A 17,219-nucleotide genomic window follows, 5' to 3' on the forward strand; every position below is an offset into this window, starting at 1 on the left:
TTCCTTTCGTTGTTGTTATGGTAACGGATCTAATAATTTTTAGCACTTTATTTGTTGTATATTTAATTGGTATTTTGTTAATGGTAAAAATGTAGTATGTTTATATTATATTATATCGTAGAAATCACGTTTTTGATCTAAGATAATGTTGTTTGTTAAGTGTCCGGGGCCATATTTACTTTCAGTTCATTTGACTAATTAGTTTTGAGTGCCCGTCGTGTAATTTTAGGCGAGATTTCATTTAATGAAGGTGTTGTTGTTTAATTTGGTCTATTTTAATATATCCCAAATTTATAAAATTAATTGGTAGATATATTGTAAGCTTTTAACAGTCTACGTTGTTATATATAGAAATAACTCATTTTCAAATTATTTTCACTTGGTAATGACGCAACTCCAAGGGTACAATTTCTTATCTAGTTTTAAATGTTGTGACAATTATATGTTGTTATATTCTAGAACTTATTGCGTTTTTGGTAGGACTAATGTTTCTGTTCTATTTGGAACTGCGTAAACATTGTTGTTCCAATTGTGGGATATGGGTTCAGAGTAACGTTGTGTTCGAATTTGAACCAAATTTGTAGGAGTGTACAGCTTGCCGACTCCCTCACGTGGATAATTTTTTTCTAAAAGCTTTTCAATTTCTATGAATAATCTAGAGTGTATAAGATAATCTGACACCATGCAATACCCTCAGCCGTGACTTAGTAAACTATGCTCTTGGAGCTGCATTATCACCTTGTGATATTTCAAAAGGCGGGAATATAATTTTTTTTAAAAAAGAAAAATGCTCGTAGTTTGTCATTTTTGGCGCGGTTTCACACACAGTAAGTCAAAATGAATTAAAACTCCTCGTGCAACTTAATAATTAAGGCGCGAAAGAATGCAACGTTTCGCGCCATTTATCAATAAAACATTTCCCGTAACTCCACCCCCTTTCGTTGTGTACTAATCACGTTCGTCACGCATGCGTATAAGACTCCACTAATGAATTTAAAGTAACTAATTGCCTGAAAAAGTGAATTAATTAAGAAGTGTTGCCCATCCGTAGAAATATCACTATTTATGTTAACAGCTAGTTGTAGCAGGGTGAATTAATGAACGGCAGATCTTTATTTTTGATAATGTTAAGTTGAATAGGAAATAAACATGGGCTGCTGTTAGGGTGTAGTTGCTCACGATATCAAATGATTAAGGTTCATCTAAATGGACTTAGAAGGAATGTTCTCTTATATATTTAAATTGTGTTTTTATTATCTTTCTCAGTTGAATTCAGGCGACCCCAAGTACACGCCTACTTAGACTGCCAAAGTTGGCGAATGCATCAGTGGGAATTCTATAGACTAGCGAAGGAATACATACAGCTAATTGGAATCATTTTTCCCGTTGTTAATTTCTATTCGGGTTTTGTGGGCCGGGTTCGAAAGGATTTTGCTATACTTCAGGGTACAGGAGCGTCACCTGGTGGCGGAAACTATCGCCTAGAGTGATTACCATCTCTATCCGTAACCCGACTAAGCCAAGGAATTAAATCACAGTAGGCATGCCTCTATTCTGTTCTTTTCCGGTTTGTAAGAGAAACCACCTTTAAACGAAGATGGCGCTGCAGACCCATACTTACACTTTATAGGGTTATGCTTATAGTATGATGATTCAAACTTTCAGTGTAGGAATTCTTCACAATTTGAACTTTCTGGCTTAAATTCTAAAGATGGCGATGCAGTCTCGCATGATGAATTCATTACGATATCTTAAGCAGACCCATACTTACGCGTTATAGGGTTATTCTAATAGTATGAAAATTCAAACTTTCAGTATATAGAAACACTTCACAATTGAAAATTTGGGCTTAAATTCTGAAGTTGGTGAAAAATGATGTAAATCCATCAAAGAGGCACCCCATACTAATACAAACGAAAATTTGCACCTTCTTCTGGATGGCTTTGCGGAGCGGTACGCGTCAGACAAAACGGTATCGTTGCTTAATATTTCCCTTAAGGTACCTCCTTCTCTTTTGCCCTGTATCCGAGACGGGTCTTGCAAAGTGTGAAGCGGTCCCCCAAAATCAGGGACTTCATATTGATAAAGAGGACCAGTAAAGAAATTTATTTTTGCGTTACCAAATTAGCATAAATTATGATCGCCGTCAGCTTAGGTCAATACATAAATTATTTAGTTCAATCAACTGAACCTAACTTTAAATCGCAGTCACTTTGTAGTGGCCGTTATTGACGAGAGAAATATAGACCTCATTTAGTCCCGAATCGCGCTGCACTGGTAGGTCAAGCTTTTGATTTTGACATTGCTTTAAAATTTAGTGTGACATTGATGTACGATTGAAGAGAATACAGATTCTCATGTACTTCATCCACAAGCTCCTATACTTTAAAATTTGAAGAGACCTTGATAAACCATAAAAACACCTGAGCATCTTCTTACTCATGCATAGTGTACACTAAAGAACTGTTTTTAATCACCAAAGGGGGCCTGTAGTTTTCTAATCCTCTACTACATGAAAAATATGTAATATCCATGTACTAAAACCCAAAACCCTAAACCCCAAAAAATAAAAAATCATTTTCTCCTTTTTTGTTACAAGCGTGAAAGAACACCTTTATTACCCCATGGTATGGTATGTACCGCTATTAAGGTTTGAACTTGACTTCCAAAAGGCACTAACTGTCGAGTTTGAACTGTACAAAGATACGTGATATTTGCCCATAATCTGAGTTGAGGCCTGTCAGGTGTAAAATAGCGTCTCGCGTGCGCCGTGCTGATCGAGGCTGAAGATGAGATATGGAAGGCAACGTTCGTTGGTAACTACCCTTGTGAGGGGAATCTTTTAATCAAACTTGAGGTGTGAAAGGTAGGCCTAGGTAGGGACGGACGGACATCGCAACGGACTTAGATAAAGAGAGAGGGTGAGGAACAGGGAGAGAGTTAGCCTGGGATAAATTAATCACTCTGCAGCATAGCACTCTTCAGAGGAGTCAATAGAACAAGGATTTTATTTAAGAAATGAATGACCTTTTGTTATCGTTCAAATTCAATGTGCAATGTTGAATTTGGTTTGGTCTTGTTTTGTGACGTGGGTATTTGATGGTCAGGTTACAGGGCTTCAGGGTTTGGCTGTAAGTTGTTAATAAAACATCTCAGGTAATTGGAACTGAATGATAAGTACTGAATCGAACGGAATACTACAAGATGTTGTAGATAGAGGTTTAATTATACTCGTCACAAAGACTGGCAACACTTGTCCACGCACTATCAATATTTCTTGAGAGAGTAATAATTTTTAGTTTGCATAGGCAATAAGTATTTAAAACGTGAACCTTACTCCCCCTTTTTCAATAAGCCTTTGTGAATGTCTCATTATCCTATTGACTTCAACAGGCTACAATTAAACATAAGATTAAACTCATCGCTCAGCAACATTGCTAGAGATATTATTACATATTACCGAGCTATATTATAAAACCACGTGAGGTATGTCTGACCTATGACCCCAAACATCTAATATAGAATATTTAAAATTAGACAGCTTTCAATGTCTAAATTTAATGAATAAAAGATTAAACCCATTGCTGAGATACTTCCTTAGCTTATGCTACATTATTACTTACATTTGATCCAATCTCTATCCTAGTTTAATATAATAAACGGTTATTTAAAATTTAAATATGTATTAAACTATAACAGAATGCTTTAGGTAACCATGCCCGTATTACATATCAGTGCAGTTATTTCACTGGTTACATAAGTAGAACTCTCTATATGGGATGAACTACGACTTAACCTTTTGAGTCTCAAGTGACGCCGGCTTTCTCTACTCCCCCAGGGGACGGGATGGGCTGGGTTTGGTGCTCCTTTGATGGGTTTAAAAGTGAATACAATCCGTCGTATACAATTTATCTAGTTATGTATTGTGTTTGACGGATGTATAGAATACCAGGGAGAAATGAGGTAAGATGGAGTGGAAATAACTCCTTCAAGAGGAGACGGTCTCTTGTTCGTGATCTGTCGAATGGAAAATTTGTTATAAAAGGGGAAAATTGTTTGGGAATTGGCCGGGATCGTTCACTTTCAATTGTGTATGAGATTCAGTTTTAAGACGCGTGGTTGAGGTTTCGAGTAATTTATAAAGTTATAGGTAAGTACTATAATTTTCAACTGCGCAGTCTAGTGCGCATTATCGTCTGCTCGATATTAGGGTTAAGAGGGAACATTGATTGATAAGACGGTATTTTAAATAACAAAGACTAACGATAGGGCTTCAACGATACTAGTGCACCACCAAATTTGGTTCATATTGTTTGAAAACATATCTTAATTAAATAAATACCAATCCAAGTTCCTTTTATAGACAACAAACTGGTCAACAGACCCATACCCTCATTTAACTTTTGAGACAGATTTACATAAGTTCATTTGGACAAAGTACCATAGGGGGCGCGGCGATCGGAGTTAAATAAACAAGATGCCTGACTAACATAACATAACATAACAGAAATGATTTTGAATATAATTTCAGTATTGTACTTCCCCTTTCCCAGGTTAAAGGTCATCATTCACTTCTGCCTTTACTAAAGTATTATTATATAACAAAAATATTTTTGCACCTTTTTCCCCAAAAACTGAAATGATTGGTTTAATTTTTATTTTTTTCTCCCAACGAAACATCGCGTAAATCACAAAGTATTCGAACCGTAAAAAGGTGTTTTTTCATTTTTTCCAACTATATTTCCTACCAGTTTTCCCAACTACTATCCTTTTATTTTTGGCGGGAAAAAAAATTCGTGTACGGTTTTTACGTAACCAGGTTGGAATATATTGATTTTATTCAAGGTTTGAGGCTGAGGAAACGGAGGGAGGGGGGGGGGTTTAGGGGCATTTCGACCCCATTAGTGAATGAAAGCTAAAATCGTACATGTAAATGAAATCATTTTTCAAACGTCTCTCGCTCCCTCCGAAAAATTTAATTGGGAAAAGTTTTTTAAATTACTATTCCAGTACAGCTAGGGTGTGATTTTTGTTTTTGGTATAATTTTTTTCTTCGTTGGTTGGTTTGTAATTACTTATGAATTTTGAATTAGTTTGAAAAAAATATATATTTCAATGCAGTTTTAAAAGTTTTATATTTGCGGCTCACAATGTTTTTTTTTAAACTTTGGAACGTTGAACTCTGATATATTTTAAAAGGTAACAGTAAACACTTTGAAGGACTGATAGATACAATATTTCTCTGTAAAACTATGCCAAGTACTTGTATCTACATCAACCAGACCTAAAGTTGAAATGCTTTTAAACAAAATTCATTTTTAAAACACTCAAGGGCAAATAGGTCCGAATATAGACCAACTTTACTACGTCACAGCTCTTACAATTTTGGAGCTAAGATGAAACCCTTTAGTGGTATCATAGACAGAACTGTCCTCTGTCCAACGCTACCAAGAACGTAGCTCCATGGCAATCAGAGCCAAAGTTATTAATGTTCTAAAAAACATTCGTGGAAACGCTTTAGCATTTTATAAGCCCTTGAACCATATATTAGCTTGCAGAGCTGATAAATTTAAATTAGTAACGCAGAAAAAGAAAAACCGTATATAATTCTGATCGTAATTAGCCAACCCTTCCCCGAGTTTAATCGGCGTAAAATTAAATTATATATAGAAAAATATATAAATTAAAAGAGCTTGAGGGATACTGCATGACAACGTATAAAGAATTTGACCCTTCCGATTTTGTACTGTTTGCTAAAGGTCAGATCCAGATAAATCGTGTAAAAACTTAAACCGGGGCTTCAACATGAAAACGGCAGTAATTTTCCCACTGAGAGAGCCCACACCCTTTTGTTTTATAAATAATCGCTTCCCTAACCGCAAGAAATATATAGGTTTTTTTATTTTATTTTTTTAGTTTAGGACTTAGGGGCGTTTGGCGAAACGATTTTTGGTCCATATATCGTGCCGGATGCGTGGTTTTATTATATAGGGAACCAGTAAGATTAGGGAGGTTCAGATATATATTCTGGTGTGCAAGTGGCGATTTCGAAAAGAAAAAATAATGAATTTCTTGAAATTTCACGATTTTTGTTATAAAAGTGGTTCTGTGAGGTAGGGATTAGATTAGTTGTTAGACCACAAAAAATGTTTTTTATCAGTCGTATCAACAGGCTGTTGTGTCTTAATATTAGCGTTCAGTTCAATTCAATTCAGTCCTTACAACTTTCCACCTAGAGGTGATATCTAATTTATTAGGGAGGAGGTATAAATTCACCACATTTATAATCTAGCTTTATCTCCAGTCCAAACGTAGGTCCGGAGTTAATCCCCGCCTCTAAATTACAACCAGCATCTCATTGGTTCTTGAAAACTCACGTCAGCGCGACGCGAATGACGAAAATTACTTGTATTTTCCGACTGAGGAGAGTGTAGCGAAATAGCCCGGCCTCCTTTTTCGCCCCCCCCCTTGTATTTTGAAAGGGGGACTGGGACTATGGCGCGCGAATACTTAGGCATCTTAACCTTCTCCCTAATAAACTAGATATCACTTCTTGGTCCAACATTCAAATATTTCCGAACATCTTTGGTTAAATTTTCTACTTGTGGTTCAGTGGTTAATTGTTATATTATGATAAAATTCTCAGTAATAGTTGTTTCTTAACCTCTCTATTGACAATATAATGAATGTAATAAACCAATGGTACGTAACAATGTATTTATATATATGTAGGCCTACATTCTTTTGATTTAGGTTACTGACAATTGCGAAAGACTTCATACATTAATTGGGCTTACTTGATTACCATACAAGAGGAATTATGCACGTCAATTCTATAAACTGATTAGCATAAGCCTTTAACACTCTCCGTAAGTTTGGGTCCGAAGGATTTTGATACGAGCATGTACAAATACAACTAAAATACGAACAAAGTTCAGCAATTGACCGATATCACCCAGTTGCAACACCCGAAGACATACAAGTACATGTACGACGTGTCGAAGAAATCTAAAGTACAATCAATCCATTTTGTGATTTCCATAAAGAAATATTCACACTCCAAATAACATAACAAATTTCGTCGTTCGCATCCCGAAATAACTCGTTCAAATATTTCCCACGTTTAAAACAAGTTGGGTAAAACCAAATGATTACCTCTCCTCGGCTGCAATTATCGGAAGGATGACAACAAACCATTATTTCGAACATCAGACAAACAGACAGTACCATTTCAAAACCTCTCCGTGAATATGAAGTCATCTTGGATGCCGGTTAAAAAACGTCGCGGCTGTTAAAGCAAACGCCGTCCATCGACCAAAACGGTCACGTTTCTATTTGAACCCACGCACCAAGCTGCAACTCGTCCTAAAAAAAATGGCAGCGTGCCGCTAATGCAAAACAAACCCCATAGCTGGATCCAGAAGACCCGGGTCCCGGAGTGAGTGCTTTGCCATACTTACGTCGAAAGAAGTAGATACCATCCCAAAATAAACCTTCAATACGTACAAACATAATATTATAAGATATCTTCCATAAGTATGACACCCATAATATACTTCGTGATCCTATAACATAGAGACTTACGGCTCGAGATAACTAGTTCGATAACGATGCATGCGAGAATTGAAGTACTACACTCGGTCGGTTAATTAATTTTGCAGCACTTCCATCTAGCTCCTTTTCTGCATTACTAATTAGGCCTTTGACAGCAGCGCCTCACCAGGCTTACGTCGCTTTACCTCCTCGAATCTATGACCTACCTCAATCACTTCAAAATTACAAGCTCCAGTTTCTAAGTTACCAGACTTTACAAACTTATTTAGGAACATATCTCACGAACTTATGGTACATTCCCATGGAAGATACTCTTTCTTTTATTGATATTCATTGTATATTTGAAATGAGACGAACTTTTGATGGGAACGGCGCTTCGTTGGAGCAGAAACAAAAAGCTTATCGAAGATTCTCGTCATAGAAACTAGAACGCCTAGGGTGTCAAATCAAGAAAGGGAAAACGGGACCAATAGACCATTTTTATCTGAACCTCCAGCTATTGTGGTGCAGCCTTTAGTAGAACATAAAATGAAACGTTACAAAGGCCTAAGTGTAAGCTTGCGTGAAAATGGTGTATTAGGATGAGGGAGTGACGGAGGCCTTGTCTTGTCAGCGCCTCCCTACGGAGTATACAGGGCCGCGAGAAATACCAAATTAATTCGGCTGCGATGCTCAGGCTCCAGGTTCTTATCCGATGGGGCCTGAAACTCATTAAGGGGGTACCTCAGTCAATCATCGAACAAACCGGTAGGTGGGGGACGGACGGAGACACACCAGGGATTGTTTCCTTATTTTCTCCAAAAACCGACCGCCTAGCCCAATTGTTAATGGAAATTAGTGGTGGACGCTTTAGAATAGAAGCAAAGGCTTAGTTGAAATTTAGACATCACTTTTGTTATAATAAGGATTAAAAAATTTTAGTTTTAACAATTTTTCATTTTTCGGGTTTGTTCTGAGATCGATGGATAGGGCTGCGTTCATTTGGTTGAATTATTTGCTTACTGACTGACTGACTTTGTAATTATTAATTATTAATTTTTACCGTTTCGTTTTTTGGGGATCTAGCATATGCATGCACTATGATAATGGGAATAAATCGGTATGATATCGGTATCGTTGAGCGACGATATGTTGCTTTAACCGATATATCGGTTCGAAGTGAAATTACTGATTAATCGGTAAAAAATCTGTCCATGTCTGTTTAATTGGTTAAAAATATCGGTCGATATCGTATTAATTGGTTAAAAATATAGGTCGATATCGTATTAATTGGTTAAAAATATCGGTCGATATCGTATTAATTGGTTAAAAACATCGGTCTATCTCGGTTTAATTGGTTAAAAACATCGGTCTATCTCGGTTTAATTGGTTAAAAACATCGGTGTATCTCGGTTTAATTGGTTAAAAACATCGGTCGATCTCGGTTTCATTGGTTTAAAGCATCGGTCGATCTCGGTTTCATTTGTTTAAAGCATCGGTCGATCTCGATTTCATTGTTTTAAAAAAAATCGGTCGATCTCGGTTTCATTGTTTTAAAAAAATCGGTCGATCTCGGTTTCATTGTTTTAAAAAAATCGGTCGATATCTGTTTAATTGGTTTAAAAAAATCAGTCGATATCGGTTTCAGTGGTTAAAAATTCAGTTTTCTTTTAAATATTTGGTTAAAATCGATATGGGTTCCAAATTATACATATATCGAAAAGGTAAATTTGAGCTTGGAATGGATGTACAGTTTAATTTTGACCTAAAGTTCATTGAACCGTCCATATTAAATATTCAGTCCTTGAAGTAATTAACGGCAACATTAGAAATTCATTTGATGTAGATCCAAATAGGCTTCTCGCTCATTTCTGTCTTTTTTAACAACTATACTGAAAATTCTACATACTTTTAATCCAATTTCATATAATACATACATAAAAGGCAGCCAATGTATTCCCGTTTGCTAGGGTTGAATCATAGTTACTTGAATTAAATGGTTTGGTTTCTTTACGAACTCGCGTATTTCCCCCTTCTTGTACTGGAATTTGTTTCATCTCTTATTGAGTTACTTAACTATTTCTTCAAAGATTTTTGGTATAAAAGGATAAAGTTGAATCAGGAGCTAATTCTCCAGGGAGTGCTGTATCCGAAAGCTTAGATGTAATTGGATTAAAACAACCTGAATTTTTGATGAAGTCTCCGTCACTAATAATTAATTTAATATTTTCTTAACGACCTTAAAAGCTTTCTTTGTCAAGAACACGACTCATTTATTTATTTATTTATTAAAACTTAGCGTTAGGGTTGGAAATTTATTCAAAAAATTAAATTAAGACGTTAGGTTAATTAATTTTTTAAGGTTTTATATCAATGTAAATCCATTTTTGTTTTTGACCCATCAAAATTAAATCTTAAAACCATTTCGGGCTACCGGAAGTTGATATTAGTTCCCAGTGACGTAGGAGGTTGAAAGTGTATAAGAAATAAGGCTTAAGCAAGTAGTCCACTAAGCCTTGCGAAACCGTATCGTTAACGTAACGTCACGTATCCAAATACGAACAGAACGCCATCTGAAAACGTTTCTTAAACAATGCTTTCGGACTTAGGTTATGGGCGCCCTCTTTCGGATGATTTACGAACTAAAAACGGTAACGATACGGTTTCGCAAGGCTAAAAGGACTACTTGCTTTAAGCTTAAGCCTTTTCTTATCCACATTGCTGTTGCTAAGCCTAATCTTATCCACAGTGTTATTCCTAAACCTAAGCCTAGTTTGAAATTTAAGATTTCCCGGGCCGTTTAAGATACAACTATAAAATTTTTATGTTATTAACATGATTCTTGCTAGTCTACCTTTAAGAATATAGCATATAGGTCGACCACCGTGTCTGTGCAAGACCCCACCTCTCCCCCTAGACATACCACAACCGGGGACCCATCTTTTCAAGGCAACAAACCTGGCATTGTCCATTTTCACTGACCGTAACTTTTTACCCGAATCTCTCTTACCCGCTAACACTAAGCCCTAATGATCCATGTTTGTTACATATCCAATGTTAACACTAAGTTGTTGTCCGATGGAATTTGTTAGACATTTCTTCCTTGGGTCTAAAACTCGCCGTGATTGAGTTCATTCTACAAGTTAGACGTGCTTCTGTACGCGTTTGCCAAGATACATCTTTGATAAATGGTGCCGAGATGGGGTCTGTGTTGACCGCGTTAGGTGTTGAGTTTCGGTCGTTACGCCTGACGTATAACCAGGGTCTGCCCAAACAGATATTTGAAGAAATCTTTTTAGAGGAATTTAAGAGGGGCTGATCACTCTGAGATTCCTTGTTCTGCACGTGGCATAGTTTTAGCACTGTTAATGGTTGGATTTTAAAAATTAGTTTTATTCTTAGTGCAAATATTGTCTGTACACGAACTACGCTGAGTGATTAGCCCCTCGAAAAATTTGCAAGATTCTATCATGGTGGCCTGCCCCAACTTAGGGTGTTTTTTTATTATTTACAAATTCTCGGAATTTATTTTAATCTTAATTTAGATTTACTAGAGATGTTTAAGATTTTGAGCCTCATGTTTTTGTTTTCAAATTAGGCCTAACGGTGTTACAGGTTAGATTAGCGCCATCTTTCTTGTATCTATCCAATCGTACATGTAAAATAATTAATATTTCAAATTGGAACTATGTATCCATCTTCATTATTTACGAAGATATGAACAATTAAATATTTGGTAATAGCCGTCCAATAGAATTTTGTACCCCACTCTACGTCATCCGCTTCGCAGATAGGAAAGATTAACGTCATATTATTTCTTTTATTCTAAAGAACACGTAAAATAATTAATATTTTAAATTGGAACAATGTGTCTATCTACATTATTAAAGAAGATATGAACAATTAAAGATTTGGTTGTAGCCGTCCAATAGAATTTTGTACCCCACCCTACGTCATCCGCTTCGCAGATAAGCCTAACGTGGAGGCTCTTGTGTTTAAGTTAATTTTGTTTGTATCTTCTTTGATATTGTAGATAGAAACATGGTTCCAATTTGGAATATTAATTATTTTAACTTATCTTTCAAATTAAAAAATAAAATACTGGAAAACCGTGCACGCTTATCTGTAGTCTTTGAGGAACTCCCTTTGAACTAAAAGTTACAAATATTTTTTTTTGCAAACCAACAAACTCAAAGACTAGAACTATAGTTTTATCCAGCAAAACATTAATTAGTTCTGAATTGATAGATTACTAGAAATTCTTATTGAAAACCAGTTTATAAATTAAATTTTTAGCCAAATGAAAGTCGTGGGTTTTTATCGTAATACTTAGAAAATAACTTTTAAAATTTAATTAGAGGAGATATTTATAATTACAGAATTTCCAAATTACAACGTACCACTTCCGCAGAATGCGTAGTTTCGCCATTGAAACGTCGTGTTTCCTTAATTAAACTAATTAACTTCTAGAAAAGGCAGTTTCTAAAAAAAACATGAGGCCGAAACCATCCCTCCCACCCCTTTAAACTTTGATTAATTAAGCTATCATTCGATATAGGCAAGAACCAAAAGTCATTAAAGATTCCCTTCGTTCACTCGACATAAGTTAATAAAGTCAAAGCTGATCTCTAGCACTTGAAAAAACGCACGATATTACCTTTAACTCCATTAATGTTTAGCTCAGTGAACATGGCACACCACAATCTGTCGGTGATGTTTATGGAACAGCTCGCGACACTTTGTTGAGGTTCATTATTTTTCAAGAATGAAACGATACCACAGTTAAAGGCCTATCGTAATAGTAATTAAATGAGATTGATTTAACCTTAATATTACCTTAATCCTTTGGTAAAAATTTATCTTGAAATTTTCGGGGTTTTAAGTGAACCCCAGCACCGTTGCTTCATTAAGGGTAGATTCGAAATTCCCGACCACATTTTTTTTGTTCTTAATTGACAAAATGACCAATGAACGGCGATCTTGTACTAGCTAGGTCTGCAAAACTGCACCCACATGGTATCATCACACGTGATCAGCTACACCTGCATGCCAAGGGCGCCGTTCATTGGACGTATTGCCAATTGAGACAGGTATGGGTATTGCACCTAAGTTTTATTAATGATACGTAACCTTTATTTAACTTTGTAACATTGTGTTTGAGGGAGCATTTATAGTTGTGAATGGTTTTTAATTATTTTATTTATTTACTATGTGGAGTAATAATACTGGAGATGAAGACGCTTTGTTATTCAATTAAATGGGACTTTTAATTGACACTCCAATAATAATACTTCATGATAATGCCAATAACAAAAGACAGAACTTAAAATACACTCAATAAAATTGTTTTTACACATTTGACCTCTAATTGACCAACGGTCTGAAGGAGGCCCAATATTACGTCTACATCTGCACTCTTGGTAGTCATAATTAAAATAATTAAATTAAATTAAAGGTCTAAGATCGATTTTAAACCTTAATTTAACGGATAAAATTAAATTATATTATAGAATATAATTCAAAATAATTACTTATTAAAGTAAGTTACTATCATGAATCGGCATTGTAGGTCAAGGGCTTCACTGATTGACCACCACAATGATAGAATTTCATCTTTGGTATCTATGTTTACGTGTCGGGAACGCTTATAGCTGCACCAACAAAATATATGCTTATCCCAAAAAAAGAAGTCCCATTAACTGTTGTTTCTTTTTCTATTAAATTCAACGCGGTGACCAAGCGCGCATCGTTTCAACTTTCATCATATAAAGAATTCAGGTTAATTCCTTATCAAACTTGAAGTAGCATACCATACAATGCCTGTTTTGCTAGTTCCATAGTTACCCGATTTAAATGGTTAGGGATTGTTCTTCTGTAACATATTACGGAGGTAAATTATATCTCAGCAAGAAGTGATATCTAGTTTATTAGGGAGAAGGTATAAGATGCCTAAGTATTCGCGCGCCATAGTCCCAGTCCCCCTTTCAAAATACAAGGGGGGACGTAAAAGGAGGCCGGGCTATTTCGCTACACTCTCCTCAGTCGGAAAATATGACTGTAATTTTCGTCATTCGCGTCGGTCGCGCTGACGGGAGTTTTCAAGAACCAATGAGATGCTGCGGGTTGTAATTTAGAGGCGGCGGGGATTAACTCCGGACCTACTATACGTTTGGACTTGAGATAAAGCTAGAAATGTGGGGGCAAATTTATACCTTCTCCCTAATAAAATAGATACCACTTCTTGTTAACAGTAAGTCAAAGCTAAATACAATTTACGTAACCATTTCTTCAAACAACCTTGATTAAAATGGTAACGATTTGGGCCTCGCGACTGTAACGACTTTCTGATGACTGGTGGCGATTCATTTTCGAATAGGAAGCCCCGTATTTCAACCCAGGAATGATGCAAAAACCCATACTGAAACGTGGAAAAATTAACCCATACTTAGACTGCAACTTCGGAAGCTGGGCTAACTTCCTCACTGATAAATTTATGGTCAGACGATAAAGAATTATGTATCACTTGCAGAGTTCAGTGAAGAAATTAACCAGTATCGTTAAGCCTTGGCTTCATATTCTATACTGCATTTATAACATGGGATGAACTGGCACTACGAAATTGATCTGGGACGTAATTGGCTTTAAATCCACTGTCAAGCTTACAGTGATAAATGCTTTGTAATTATCACGTCATTCCCGCCCTTTTTTTAGGCGCCAATGAAGTAAGATTATATATAGTGATCAAGATATCTTAGGATTTAGGTTTTCTGATCTTGGTAAAAAGGTGAGAATGTTTATTGGCGACGTAACCAGAACGAAATTAACTTTTTGATGAGGGAACTATTTATCATGGCGTATGTGATTCGGTTTAGTAACCTTGTGCACTCCAAATGTTATGGGAATGATGTTGGGAAGAATCATGTTACAATTACCCCGCTTTGTGCTGGTACACTTCCCTCGAAGAGAAGTATTATATACTTCTGCTAATATTTATTTTACCTTTGTTTAAAATTCGGAAGAAAAAAAAATTAATAATAAATTTCACTTTATTTAAATGGATAACATCTGAAAGATTCTTATAATTATTTATCTTTCGCATTTTCCTAGAAATTTTAATTGAGAAACGGGGTCTCGTAAACAACTTAATTTTTGATAAGGAAGAGATCTTCCAAGGGATTATTTATGACTTTTAAGAATAATAATTATTCCATATATTTTATTTTTTGATATTAAGTTCAATTTTACTTTTATTTAAACCTTTCTTCAAGCTATTGTTAATAACTGAAACCATAGCCCTATAATGCCTAAGTATAAGTCTACCATAGAGGCATCGTCAATGCAGGAAAAATATTGAGACTGCAGCGCTATCTTGAATTAAGTTGCTCCTCTAAACAGAAATAGAATCGAGGCATGACCTTTTGTTGTTATTCGTTTGTAGGCTCTAATGTATTTTGCTTAAAAATTCACCACCAGGAGACGACCCCTACCTGAACGATAAATACGCATCTTCAAAACGCCCTTCAACCTTATTTACTATACTTATGGATGATATAATAGGCTTATGATGAAACTATAAGCTTAAGGAAACCTTTAAACCCTTTTTATTTTAATGGAATTAAGTACGTTTAAGTAGATTATAAAATTTTGCATTAACGAATTTGTGAATAACTTCTAGGCCTAGGGTACTACACGTTTTCTGGGAAAATTTCTAGAGTTAAATTGAACATTACCAGGAACACATACAGCTAATGGGAATCATTGTGTATCCATTTTCTTCTTACGCATCTATAGGCAGACCAATCATTATGTATGACCAATTTTACCTCGGTTCTCGTTGCACCTTGCTCACCTAGGAACTCTCTTTGCTACCAACGAATGAAATCAAAGCTAGAAAGCCGCCATCAGAATTTTGAGATGTGACGGGGATAATAAGTTCTCAAGCCCAGCCCACAAAACCCGCATAGAAATTAACATGGGGTACAATTCCTAGTAGTTGTATGTATTCCTTACAATATTTCTATGGAAATATACCTATAAGATTGTACTGTACAAAGCACCGGCGACTTCTAAGATGTAGTATTGCCCCAGAAGTATCCCCTTCCGTCCACGAGTACCAATTTTTAATTGTATACAACCAGTCAGGAATTGTCAATTGAGGCGGCTGGAGATATGTAGAAAATACTTCCTAGTTTTCATTTCCGGTGTGCCCGTATCGTACCCTGGTTAATGTCAAGACTCTTTATATTTCTATTGTTTGGGATTAAATCCAGAGGGAGTGGTTGGTAGGCAAGGGACAGGGACAGGGACATGGTTGGTTGTTAGCGTCTACCCTTTCTCCATTGTTAAATTGTTTTGTCAACCGCTTAAATGAACTTGTCCGAATGAGAGAGAGATCCTCTTCCTTATCTCTCCCTTATTGGATCATTTTTCAGGAAAAGTTGGGAGGCCAGGAACAAGGGGTTTGGCGGATAGGGGGTGGGTGGGGACAAAGTGAAAGCAATCAACGACATCTGGTGCCACCGTTTTTTGTTCTTCCCACAATATCCTATGATGCCTTCTTCCTTAAAGGACTAGTTTGTGTGTGTTAAGTTTAAGTGCACGTGGATGTGATCAGATTTTCACTTTAAAGTTGAAATGAACTGGTGACGGGAGGAAATATGTATGGTAAATTGGAGATCTACTGAAAGTTGCTGTAATTGCAGACAGGAGAAGCAAACACCATGGGGGATTGAAGGTCACCTTCTTGGGTTATTTAGGTCAAAACAATAGGTAAATGAGTATAAAATTAGAAAATTGGCCAAAAATTAGGTAAATAAGTATGAAATTGTAAAATAGGGCAAATTGATAGGTAAATAAGTATACAATTTTAAAATAGGCCAAATTGATAGGTAAATAAGTATACAATTTGAAAATAGGCCAAATTGATAGGTAAATAAGTATACAATTAGAAATAGGTCAAAAATTAGGTAAATAAGTATACAATTAGAAATAGGTCAAAAATTAGGTAAATAAGTATACAATTAGAAATAGGTCAAAAATTAGGTAAATAAGTATACAATTAGAAATAGGTCAAAAATTAGGAAAATAAGTATACAATTAGAAATAGGTCAAATATTATATGAATAAATATGGAAAATGGAAAAATAGGCCAAAATATTAGATAATAACCGTGGGAACTGTAAAATAGGCCAAAATATTAGATAATAACCGTGGGAACTGTAAAATAGGCCAAAATATTAGATAATAACCGTGGGAACTGTAAAATAGGCCAAAATATTAGATAATAACCGTGGGAACTGTAAAATAGGCCAAAATATTAGATAATAACCGTGGGAACTGTAAAATAGGCCAAAATATTAGATAATAACCGTGGGAACTGTAAAATAGGCCAAAGTATTAGATAATAACATGGGAACTGTAAAATAGGCCAAAATATTAGATAATAACCGTGGGAACTGTAAAATAGGCCAAAATATTAGATAATAACCGTGGGAACTGTAAAATAGGCCAAAATATTAAATAATAACCATGGGAACTGTAAAATAGGCCAAAATATTAAATAATAACCATGGGAACTGTAAAATAGGCCAAAATATTAGATAATAACCATGGGAACTGTAAAATAGACCAAAGTATTAGATAATAACCATGGGAACTGTAAAATAGACCAAAGTATTAGATAATAA

General features: G+C 35.6%; 1 protein-coding gene across 3 annotated transcripts in view; it reads left to right on the forward strand.

Moving 5' to 3' along the window:
* LOC149679805 (zwei Ig domain protein zig-8-like) overlaps window positions 1-17,219 on the forward strand; it is a 329,518-nt gene that overhangs the window by 237,532 nt on the left and 74,767 nt on the right. The window lies entirely within an intron of this gene.

This window comes from Phalangium opilio, unplaced genomic scaffold, assembly GCF_054372755.1.
Source record: "Phalangium opilio isolate 3A_F unplaced genomic scaffold, DU_Popi_V2 ptg000041l_1, whole genome shotgun sequence".
NCBI lineage: Eukaryota > Metazoa > Arthropoda > Arachnida > Opiliones > Phalangiidae > Phalangium > Phalangium opilio.